The sequence below is a fragment of the Aquarana catesbeiana genome, linkage group LG02, assembly GCF_042186555.1.
Source record: "Aquarana catesbeiana isolate 2022-GZ linkage group LG02, ASM4218655v1, whole genome shotgun sequence".
In the NCBI taxonomy this organism is placed as follows: domain Eukaryota; kingdom Metazoa; phylum Chordata; class Amphibia; order Anura; family Ranidae; genus Aquarana; species Aquarana catesbeiana.
Window position 1 is genome coordinate 384,002,682 of NC_133325.1, and position 13,064 is coordinate 384,015,745.

General features: G+C 36.5%; 1 protein-coding gene across 1 annotated transcript in view; it reads left to right on the forward strand.

Annotated features, from left to right (window-relative positions):
• The window catches only part of DOC2B (double C2 domain beta), an 829,321-nt gene that overhangs the window by 443,871 nt on the left and 372,386 nt on the right, over window positions 1–13,064 (forward strand). The window lies entirely within an intron of this gene.

A 13,064-nucleotide genomic window follows, 5' to 3' on the forward strand; every position in this document is an offset into this window, starting at 1 on the left:
CATCCTTGAAAATAGTTGCTCACAAATAGACAATCATGTGTGATCTGTTTTGTTACGAAAATTCTAATAACAATAGTAATGAATTTCAACAAATCTGAAGTAAGTTATAACTAAACAAATTAGAAAATTTGAAAATGAATTTGAAAATTATTTTGAATATGAATAAATACAGTAAGGTATAAAAGTGAAATAAGATGAAGATTCCTATGTAGGCTGCTTTATAGAATAGAATAGAATAAAACAGAATAAAATACAATGGAATAGAATAAAACATAATAGAATAAACAGAATACAACAGAAAATAAAATAATAGAATAGAATAGAAAATAAAATAAAATAATAGAAAAGAAAATGAAAGAATAGCATAGAAAAAAAAGAATAGAATAGAAAAAATAGAACAAATATAGCCATCTTCTGAAATTCACATTTCTAATTCCTAATTGATTTTAAAATAACGAATATAAGCAATGAATCTGAATATATGAAAGTAATTCCGAAAATGAATCATTCTAACATAGCGAGTATGACGAAAGAAAATAATTAATTTAACGAAAGAATATGAACTGAAACTAAAGATATCTTTCTGTAATGCACATCTCTACTCATAAATATAGGTGCTGCTGAAAACGAATGAAATGAATAAGGCATAATTGTGAAGAGTGGGATATTTTAATTTGGGAACATAAAACTTATAAAAGTCCAGTAAAGAGACACTGACAAATTTTTCTTCGCTAAGTGAAAATGCATTTTTACAAAAATATTTTTTTTTAAAAATCAACATTTTTAAGTAAGTTTCAATTTTGTGTTGGGCCGCATTCATAGCCCGTGAGCCACTGGTTGTACACCCCTGTAATAAGCAATCAAAATAATACTACACAATAGTAATGAATAAAATCAAAAGCTCAGTCTTATGAAAAATCTAAAACTGATAGCCGCGCTCCTGCCAATGGTTAAAAAACATGATCGGCTTTCATATGTTAACCATATGAGAATTGATAGCTGACAACTTGTGATTTAAAAGTCTCTTTAGAAGGTAGTGAACCTAATCGTTGTTGAATATCGTGCACCATACACCAAGATCTACACCACATGGGTCACACACCCCTAGGGGTTCAAACTCACCATCATGATGAATATCACAGGCCTTTAGTCATCATAGTGTCATCCGTTTCATGGGGGTCGCTTAAGCTAATGATCATTCCAGGGATAGTCAGTCATGCAAAAGAAAAACTCCACATAGCGTGATCCTGTTCATCCACAGTTATTGGTTTAAAAACCTTCCCTGAAAAAGCTCTTACACTCATCAATAATATCCAAGTATTGTAATATAACAAAGTGTTATCACTGGTCAGTAGGAGAATGCACCATCTATCATGCTGGCTGCACTGGTTGTTCCTCTCTGTCCGTGACATGCGCAGGTCACATCTGGTTGCTGTATGGTCACGCACTGACCTCCCTGGAGGTTGTTTATTCCAAGCGCAGTTTTATTTATACATATTATAATTATATAACTGCAATGTATATACAATTATGTTAATTGCATACAGTTATAAAAATACAATACTAATCATAATAGTAGTCCATTGAAAACAATGAATTATGCTATTAGGGTGGTACGATATATCAGTCGCCTCTGATGTTATGTGGAGTAAAATAGAATAAAACAGAAGTGGTGAAGAAATCACCTTTATACATATCATTCCTGATAATACAATTTGAGGGGTACTGAAAAAAGTTAGAAATAGCAAAAAATAAACAAAAATCTTCTAGGGTTCCCAATGGCGCTCCTGGCTCCTTCTCTTCTCTGAGTGCCCCCATAGCAAGCCACTTGATATGAGGGGCACTTGTGCTGTCTCGATCTCGAGCTGCACTTTGTGCATCTATTGACACATACAGTGTGGCTCTGAAGATTTTTTTACCATCAAGCATAGAATGTGCAAAGGTAAAAAACATTCAGCCTTTAGAATCACTTTAACCCTTGGTCCTGTGTAAGCTCCCACTGTAGCAATTATTTCCAGGCTTCTAAAAAATAATATAGTAAATGCACATTTTTTACCTGCTTTTTTTTTAAGTGAACCAGATTTTGCCCTCTCCATTTTTAGTAAATCCCCCGCTGTGTGTCATTAACCTCCCTGGCAGTAATCCCGAGTGTGGCTCTGGGTTTATTTCAGTACCATTAGTGGTAATCCCGAGCCACACTCGCAATTGCATCTCAGAATCCTGGTCCAGGTTACTTGCCTTGTCTTCACGATCCTGCGATGTTCCCCTGCTGTGCCTGCGGGCTGTGTCCTGCGCCCAATGCCTCTGTGTGCTGGGCTCCGTTCCCTGCGAGCGTCACAATGCATGGGGGTGGAGCCCCACGGCAAATTCAAAAAGTACAAAAAACATAACACATACACTTACAGATTACATTACTGTATCAAATCATTTCACCTCCCTTTTGTCCCTAGTGCTTTGTCCAGTGCCTTGCATGCAGTTTTATATTATATACAGTATACTGTTCTTTCTGCCTGGAAACTTGAGATTGTCCATGGCAACCAAAAAGTCTCCCTTTATGTCAAAAGCGGTTTTAGATCAGATAGAAAACAGCGATAGTAAATTTGAACACTTGCAGAATTGAGCGATAGTGAATCATGGGGAAATTTATTTTATTATTATTATATTATTATTTTTTAATAATTATTTATAGTTATTTATTATAGTATAATTTATGATTTTGTGTTATAAACTTTATCATACCCGGGATGTCTACTAGACTCTTGTTTCGACAGATTTAAATGTGTTATTACTAAGAATTACAGGCCTACAATATAAAACGCCAATATTTTTATTTCTATGCTTTGAGAAATATGCTTTGAGTACTGCTTTGAGATTAAAAAATCTGATATACCGCCAGGGAGGTTAAGCACTTTTCATTTTTTTAAATAAAATATTTGTTTTAACCATATTTGTTCCTGGGTTTTCTGGTGGCGACAAGCTTGGACCACATCTGCATGAGTGTTGAAACAGACACTTCATTGCAAACCCAAGGGATAGGGTGACAATGTAAGAGCACAAATGAAAGACAAGGAGAAAGTGTTGTCAGCCTATAACAAAGTGCATAAAGGACCCTTATGGCAGAATCACCAGATTTTATTTTAATAAAATCTATAGATTTAAAAATATTGAAAACACCTTTTAAATTGATGTTAATACATTAAACATTATACGAGATTTTAGTGATCAGATTTCACTTAGGTCTGTGTACAGTGTAATGCCCTGCACACACAGTCGGATATTGATCGGACATTCTGACAACAAAATCCATGGATTTTTTCCGACGGATGTTGGCTCAAATTTGTCTTGCATACACATGGTCACACAAAGTTATCGGAAAATCTGATCGTTCTAAAGGCGGTGACGTAAAACACGTACGTCGGGACTATAAACGGGGCAGTAGCCAATAGCTTTCGTCTCTTAATTTATTCTGAGCATGCGTGGCACTTTGTGCGTCGGTTTTGTGTACACACGATCGGAATTTCCGACAACGGATTTTGTTGTCGGAAAATTTTATAGCAAGCTCTCAAACTTTGCGTGTCGGAAATTCCGATGGAAAATGTGTGATGGAGCCCACACACGGTTGGAATTTCTGACAACAAGGTCCTATCACACATTTTCCGTCAGAAAATCCGACTGTGTGTACGGGGCATAACTCATCTTTAGTGTCACTGGGCTCAATTCACAAAAAGTTATTTTCCTCATAAGGCTCCATGAACACTAGTGTTTTTTAAGCTCCTAGAAACTATTATTAGCATTTTTTTTCTGCTCCTAGAAGCTAAATAGTGTTATCCTTGTGTCCATGCACAGTACAGTAAATTGTTTTTCTGCTCCTAAACTCTCATGAACACTCTTAAACATATCTAAACGCTCCTAAAACACTGCTAAAATGCTACTACAAACAGCTGTCACCAGCGTTTTTTATCCAGTGTTTTTTCCAGCGTTTTTTTAGATTTAAAAAAAAATGCCAATGGGCATGGAGACTAAAATTTGCGATAAAATAACTCATGGCTTTTCTCAAACATTTTTTGAAATTGACAAAAAAATCGCTACTAACATAAAGCATGAGTTATTTCATCAAAATGTGAGGTATTTTACTCATAAAACCATGCAGTATTTTATCTCATGTGATATGCAGTGGGATGGATACAGTGGCCAAGGAACTCCTGTCAGTTTTTAGTGTTAAAAGAGGTAAAATGGTTTACACTGTAGACATACGTATGTAGACATAAGTTAAATTAACTAAATACAAAATATCTTTATAAATGTCAAATACTAAATGAAAATAGTATCAAAAATCACACACATATATAAGTACTCTTCTTCCATCCAAAAAAAAGACAACTTTGCCATTTGGGAGATTTTCTTTCACTTCCTATCCCATAGCCAAAACAGGAAGTGAGAGGAAATCCCTACCAATTAAAATAATCACTTGGGCCCCCCAGGTCACCAGAACTAATGTCATCATTCCCCAATAGATTTCCCTTCTACTACTTTTCTGGGGAGAACCCAAAATGTGGGATTTATGTTCATCATAGCATGGCAAGGGAAGCAGAAACAAAGTTTGAGGAATGTGCAAGTCCAAGCCACCAAGCCTACATGCAGCATGTTTCCCGACCAGCTAGTGGGTCCCCCGTCGTTAGTTCTCATCCAAGTAGAGGGTTTCTACACCAAGGCTCTGCTGGATACGGATTCACAAGTGACATTACTGTATCAGGACTTTTATGACAAATATCTGAAACACTTACCCCTAGGAAAGTTGGAAGACTTAGAGATATGGGGCATTGGGGCACAGAAGTTCCCATATGACGGGTACTCAAGGATAACGGTAAACTGGACAAATAGAGAGAGGGTTAATCTCCCTAACAGGGACACAGGCAGTGATAAAAAGGGAGTCTAATCCATCTCCACTCTATCCAAACCTAAAAAAAAAGTTTTGCTTTTAGTTATACTTTAAGTAAATCAGCCCCGGTGATGCTGTGTTTTTCCATATTTAGGTTTCTGTGCATTACTGTTGAGAGAGACTACTCCACTTTGGCTATTCAATTTTTACATTCCTTAAATACCTCATGCCTGGACCTCTACTTATTTAACGCACACATTTATTTATTTCCTTTACTGAATTGACTTTAATGTCATTTTATGAGTTATTTATCTAATTTTTTTGGTGTGCGAGGTAAATAACCCATAGGGGTGATAGTGAATTGACATTTTCAGCATCTCATGAGATAATTGAAAAAATGTGTCACAGGATTCAATTATCTAACGAGATATTCCTTAGTGAATTGAGTCCTACATATTATATTTTTTGCTCCAGTTTCTAGTTCCATAGACTGGTAGACTGGAGGTCTGTTTGCTAGATTTTATTTTATCCTGACTCAGGATTAAAAAAGTTGCTGAGGCACATATACTGTAGGACTCCCAATAGGACATTCTTGCTCCTTAGCCAGGCATTACCTACACCTGATGGCCTCATATTCTTCTTCTGTAGTAGAGTGCTGATTAAAAAGGGGAGCTGTAAAATAGCCATCATCTATATACAGTTGTTGAAACTACGATTATCCTTCAAGCATTTTGTATTAGCTACAACTTTACATATTGTTGCTATAACTATTACCAACTAGCTTAGCTGAAAAAATAGGCTGTGATTAAACTGTACATTTTCTAATTAACGCTTAAGTAAATTCCTGTCTAATTAAAGTGGATCATTATGATTTTGAAAAGTAATTACAAACCGCTCTTCCCTAATCACCTGTCTGTATGCGCTTACTAACTAGACCCCATCCAGTTATATTTATGAAACATTCATTTTGAAGCTATGACAAGATGTAGTAAATACATTGCAATTCCTATACAGAAGAACATTACAAATAAAGATCAAATTCATGTAAAAATCATCTTTGTGTAATAAATTATGCCCAGGACTGTAGTAAGTCAGGAATAAGGACATTCTCAGTGTCCTGGGAAGGCTTCAAAAATTATATTGTAATCACAAGACAGAAAAGTAATAGTTAATTTTGAAATGTGTATGTGCACTATGATTACTAAATAAAGTAACAGTGTGTTCACTGTAATTACCCAATCATGTGCAAGAAAAATTAAAAATGTATGTGTGTTGTGCTGCTCTAAAATGTCCATGTGTTGTCCACTCGCTATATGTTTTGGGGTGCCACCATAATACCACAATGCACCATGTTTAGCTTCATCATGGTAATTTGCTGTCTAGGGCTAAGAAATTATTTGAAAAAAGTGAACATCCAGGCAAAGGACAGCTCTGAGTTTTACAATAAGCCAAGTCTCTGCATAATAACAAAACAATTTGAGATTAAGGCCTCATGCACACTGGACGTTAAAATAACGTTATAAAAACGACAGTAGCTTTGCAGTGAGTTTTTCTACTTTTTTCAACGTTTTTGCAATAGCGGTTTTTAGCGGTTTTTAGCGTTTTCCCGCATTAGCGTTTTTTAGCGTTTTAAAAGATATATATATATATATATATATATATATATATATATATAACATGATGGAGGGTTTCATGACTATAGAAAAAAATGTCTGCTGCCAAAAACAGCTGCTGTACAAACGTCCAAAAATGTCCAGTGTGCCTGAGGCCTAAACCTGGATTACACTGGCATCTACATTTACAAGCACAAAGGCACATTTTTTTACAGAACATTTATATATATATATATATATATATATATATATATATATATTATATATATATATATTTGATCACTCCTGTTATTTGATTCAAAGTTTTTTAGAGAGTAAGCATTCAGCCATTGCAAAAAAAATGGTTTGTTAGATTGATTTATAAACATGCACAGGAGTGGTTCAATTTAGCTTAACTACTTGAGGTCCGGGCCATAGCCGAATGACAGCCACAGCGCGGACCTCAATTTCCGGGAGGCCATCATGGGACGTCCTCCCCTGTGCACGTGCGCCCGCTGTGATCACCGAGTCATGGAGACTTGGATGATCACAGATCTGAGTAAGGGGGCGATCCCGGCCCCTTACCATGTGATCAGCTGTCAGCCAATAACAACTGATCACATGATGTAAACAAAAGCTCGGTAGTCGTTTTTTTTTCTCCTCACGCTGAAAAAAAAGCCGATCACTGGCTTATATTAAAGGGACATCAGTCCCGAAGAGGAAGGAGGCACATATGCCTCATCTGTGCCTGCCAGTGCCACCTGCCATTGCCACCTGCCAGTGCCCACAGTGCCCAGCAGTGCCACCTATCAATGCCCACAAGTGCCACCTATCAATGCCCACAAGTGCCACCTATCAGTGCCCACCAGCGGTGCCAATCAGTGCCACCTAGCAGTGCTGCCATCAGTGTAAGCAATCAGTGCCCATCACTGCCACCCATCAGTGCCCATCACTGCCATCCATCAGTGCCCATTAGTGCCGCCTCATCAGCGTACATCACTGAAGGAGAAAAATTACCTGTTTGCAAAATTTTATAACAAAATATAAAAAAATATACCTTTTTTTTTTTTTTTAATTCGGTCTTTTTCAATTTTTTTTTAACAAAAACTAAAAACTGCAGAGGTGATCAAATACCACCAAAAGAAAGCTCTATTTGTGGGGAAAAAAAATGATAAAAATTTCATTTGAGTACAGTGTTGTATGACCGCGCAATTGTCATTCAAAGTGCGACAGCGCTAAAAGCTGAAAATTGGTCTGGACAGGAGGGGGGTTTAAGTGTCCAGTAAGCAAGTGGTTAAACGTTGTTTCCGTTATGTCAATTTTTAAAGTTTATCTTTGTTATTAAAGCATGTAAAGGTTTTTCATCCAACTTTTTTCCTTCTTTTAAAATTATGAACTTTTTCTTATTGAAAGGAACAGCAAATGGTAACAGTAATTTTTATATAGCTATAAATGCAGCAGACAAATTGGTGAACTTCAAAGGCAATTTTAGAAAAAATAAATACATTGCTGTGGAACAGTATGTAAGTTCTCCTATTCATGGTTATTAATTTCAGGCCTTTTTTTTCTATTTTCTTCTTCAAATGTTTTATCAGAGTTTTAGCTTCAAGCAAGTGTGGATTTTACAGCAATATTTGTTTAGGTAATTTATTACTGTATTTCTAGAAATCATGTTACCCACAGAACAGAATGAAGGAATTCACATTGTAAAGATGTCATAAATACAAAACGTATCCTTGAAATTCAACACTGTTGGTGATAGATCTGCTCCAAGTCTTGTGTATCCATCCAATTGCTTGGATTGATTTTATGTTCAAAGCTGAACTCCAGACAAACCACTAAATACACAGATGGAATACATATAAGGGAGCTTTACCTGCCAAAGGATTTGTATTTTTGTCCATTCATTCCAGGGATAAATGGCTCTGCCACACAGTACAGCCAGCCTGGAGACTTGAATTTTCTCTGCTGCAGTGTAGTAATACATCGAGGTTTGGCCCCTGCCACCAGCCTGTAACTGGACAATAAAAGGAGAAGAAAAAGTTCACTTTGAAATGTGACAAGTGACTATAGCTATTAAATAAGGTAACACTGTGCTCACTGTGATTACCGTATATACCCGAGTATAAGTCGTTCCGAGTATAAGTCGAGGCCCTAATTTACCACAAAAAAATGGGAAAAACTTAGTGATCCGAGTATAAGACGAGTGTGAGAAATGCACAGCTACTGTAAGTGGAAAAGAGGGTCAACAATGCCCATTTGCAGCCTCACTGTGCCCATTTGCAGCCATAGGTCCCCCGAACTTCAAACTCGGTAGTTAAGGGTTCCTAGATGCCCCCTAGCTGCAGCCAAAATTTGGGGTCTCTGAACCCAAAGGGTCCCGAAATGACACTGCTGCAGATGGACACAGTTGACCGAATTTGGGGCCCCGTATCTTGGGGCCACTTAGTGTTAGGAACCCCAAATTTGGTGTGCAAACCCAATGGAACTAGCACCATAAAATATACAAAGCTGGGGTTTCTAGCACCAAGTTGCCCTGAGATACGGGGCCCCAAAGTCAGTTCCGAAAATGTCAAGCACTTCTGCAGCAGAGAATGACATTTTCCGAACCGATTATGGGGCCCCGTATTTCGGGGCCACTTAGTGCTAGGAACCCCAGCTTTGGATATGTTGTGGTACCAGTTCCACTGGGTTTGCACACCAAATTTGGGGTTCCTAGCATAAAGTGGCCCTGAGATACGGGGCCCCAAATTCGGTTCGGAAAATGAAATTTTTTGCTGCAGAAAAGTGCTTGACTCGAGTATAAGTCGAGGGGGGCACTTTCAGCACAAAAAAATGTGCTGAAAAACTCGACTTATACTCGAGTATATACGGTACCCAATCATGTGCAAGGAACAATTAAAAAAAAAATTTTTTGCACATTATTGAACCTTATTTTTGCACCTTGTTTACTAAGCTCAGTGAGCATTTACTTTGAAAAGTAAACATTCAATTTGCTGATTAAACAATCTGTACCTTTTCCGTAAATTAAACCCTATATTTGGTATGCCTAAGTTAAATTTATACCGATTAAAAGCCAGAAGAAGGCAGGGACACTTGTCCAAGTGGTTTTGTCTGAAGTTTTTTTTTGGGACGTATTACCTTGAATCAGCACTTGTCACTTTAATTATCTATTTCTGTTGTGTGCAGAGTAGCACACGATACTGTGTGCTTTACATTTGTTGTTTTTTAACATGTTTATTTAAGTTCACATATATACATTTTTTTATATAATGAAAACGATGGGACCGATGCTTGAATGCAATATTTCTTTACTTGAAATTACCAAAAGACATAAAAGTGCAAACGTGCAAGCAGCAGCAACTGTACAGTATCGAGCATAGATCGCTCTTCCTCAGGCTTCTCTGGCTGTGTGTGAAGACACTGATACAATCCCTCTCCTTTATTCACACCCAGCAAATTACCACACATGTGTACAATCTAATCGTTACCACTAGCAGCCAACAGCATTCAAAAAGTTTAACCCCCTAATATTGTGAATCCGTAAATAAACATATATACAAAATTAACCTATATACATCTAATTACAAAAAATATCATTTACATCTCATCAGGATATCTAAATTGGCAACATGCAGTATGATCGAGGGTTTCGTTCAAGAGCTGTTTATCTACCCAATTCACAATAGTGTAGTCTCAGGCTTCTTTTTCATACTGAATATATAATAATTATTATTAGCCAATTTCTCAAACGGGGACTCATTCCACTGGATCTGAAGGGAAACATAAAATATACATATGTATCTATTACTAGAATCCCTGTGTATATACTAAAAACATTTCTCATAATTAATCTATAGAAATAAATATAGATCATAGTCTCTATTCATCCCACCAGGATGTAGGGACTGTAATCTATTAATCCACCAGACCTCACGCTTCTTCAATTTCAAAATTCTGTCACCCCCTCTTTTGTCACGGAGCACTTCCTCCAAAACCATGAACTGCAATTTCGGATTCCTTGTGTCCCATTTCTAAAAAGTGACGTGACACAGGGAGACCAGGTTGTAAATGTCTAATCATGCTACGATGTTGTGCTATGCGATCCTTAATTTTCTGAGTTGTTTCCTCCACATAAATGAGATTACAGGGGCATACAAGGATATATATCACATAAGAGGTCTGACAGGTATAGAAACCATTTACCATTATTTTATCTCTACTTATAGGATGGATATAGTGATTGCCCTTAAGCATAAGATTGCATTGAATGCAGTTAAGGCATGGAAAACATCCATTTCTTTTTCTGCCAAGGAATGTCATGTGCGAGTGGTGATTCGGTATCACTTGCTATTGATGTTTTGAATATGCTTATTTGAGATCACCACAACATTTTTTACTTTTATTTTTTATATATTATATTTTATATATATTTTTTTTAGTTATTGTGTCACTTAGTATTCAACACTTATCAATTTTCACCTTCCCTTAGATGAAATTTATTACTGCCATATATATATACCATTTTTTCCATTTTTGATGAGTTGATCAATATTATATAATTCTTACATCCCATTTATATATAATTTGGATTCAGTTTCTTTTTGGTGTGTACATTTATATTTTTAAAAACCGTTCACTTTGTATGGAGAGTCGGCAACATTTACAGTAGTTGACTGGATCCACATACAGTTTTTTAAATTTATTAATTGAACAGACCTAGTGGTTTGTCCAGTGCCCTGCATGCAGTTTTATATTTTAAATGCTGTTTTTTCTGGAGATTGTCCATAGCAACCAAAACCGTCCCTTTACATCAAAAGTGGTTTTAGACCAGCTAGAAAACAGCAATAATAAATTGCAGAATTGAGCGATAGTAATTTGTGGGGAACTCCATCATCAAACACTGAAAGCAATGACAGCAAGAATTCTGCAACTGAGCAAATTTCAGTGTTTTTGATTTGATTACATTATTGAATAATTTTTATTATTATTATATTATTATTTGTTTTAATTATTTATAGTTATTTATTATATTATAAATTATGATTTCGTTTTTCAAACTTTATCATACCCGGGATGTCTATTAGACTCTTGTTTGGACAGATTTAAGTGAGCTATTCCTAATGCCCTGTACACACGATCGAATTTTCCTACGGAAAATGTGTGATAGGACCTTATTGTCGGAAATTCCAACTGTGTGTAGGCTCCATCACACATTTTCCATCGGAATTTCCGACACGCAAAGTTTAAGAGCAGGCTATAAAATTTTCTGACAACAAAATCCGTTGTCGGAAATTCCGATTGTGTGTACACAAATCCAATGCACAAAGCGCCACGCATGCTCAGAATAAATTAAGAGACGAAAGCTATTGGCTACTGCCCCGTTTATAGTCCCGACGTATGTGTCTTACATCACCGCGTTTAGAACGATCAGATTTTCCGATAACTTTGTGCGACCGTGTGTATGCAAGACAAGTTTGAGCCAACATCCGTCAGAAAAAATCCATGGATCAAAAATCTGAAATAATCATACCGCCAGGGAGGTTAATGCACGTGTTGTGAAAAATAATTCATATAATGGTTTCTAAGTTGCAGGCCAGTTTCAGTGTAATTGTACTCTGGAGTATAATACTGGTCCCATTCATTTAGTTGGTGTGAAAGGATGGCCTAAGTAGGGATAAAGTGATTTCACTACTAATCTGCAATACTGACAGAATTAGCCTCCAGTGTAGTCATTCAGATTGCTCATGCTGAATTTGCTTATAAAAAAGAATAACATCACTTGGTTTTCTAAGGCTATATGTGTCTTTTCTGCATTTTTGCCACAATTTTGTTGCATTTCCCGTGCATTTTACACATGGGAAAATGGACGTGACTCAAAAACGCACCAAAAATGCAACTGTGGGTTAATTTTTGATGCGTTTTCCGTTAATTTCTCTTTAGATATACATTTTTATTAAAGATTTTTTTTAAAAAGTATAACTTTATACAAGTATATAAGTAAAATTGGAGTATCAGCGACTTACAAAAAGTAGCAATCATACATCAAGTAGAAAAGGAGTTACACAAGGCAGAGCAATAAGTACACGTTAAAGGTGCAATAACAGTTTAACAGTGTATATAGAAACAGGAACTGAGCGCCAGTAACAAGGTAATAGGTGCTCATGAGTTAGATGTAAATGCATTATGTTTGCTATGCGGAGAACAAAGAAATGCATAGACAGAGGCCTCCCCTGCAGGAGGGCCAAAGAGAATAGAAAGGGGAAAAATGTAAAGAGGTGAAGAAAAGAGAATGGAGAGGACATTGGGAATAACCTAGCCGAAATATTAAGTGCCTACAGCAGCGCATAACTGGCTGTAGGTATAGCAGAATGACCATATTGAATCTGTTTTCTATTCATTTCAATGGGGAGGTGCATTTTTGGTGCAGATTTTTTACGACGTCAAACATGCAACAAAAATGCAGCTTGTAGGACTTCGAAAAATGCAACCGACCCACAACTGACCAGTGTGAAGAGTTCCATAGGATTTATTGGTTATGTTTTTCTTTCACTTTTTTTGCTCTACTTCAATACAAGTTCTTTGCATTGCAC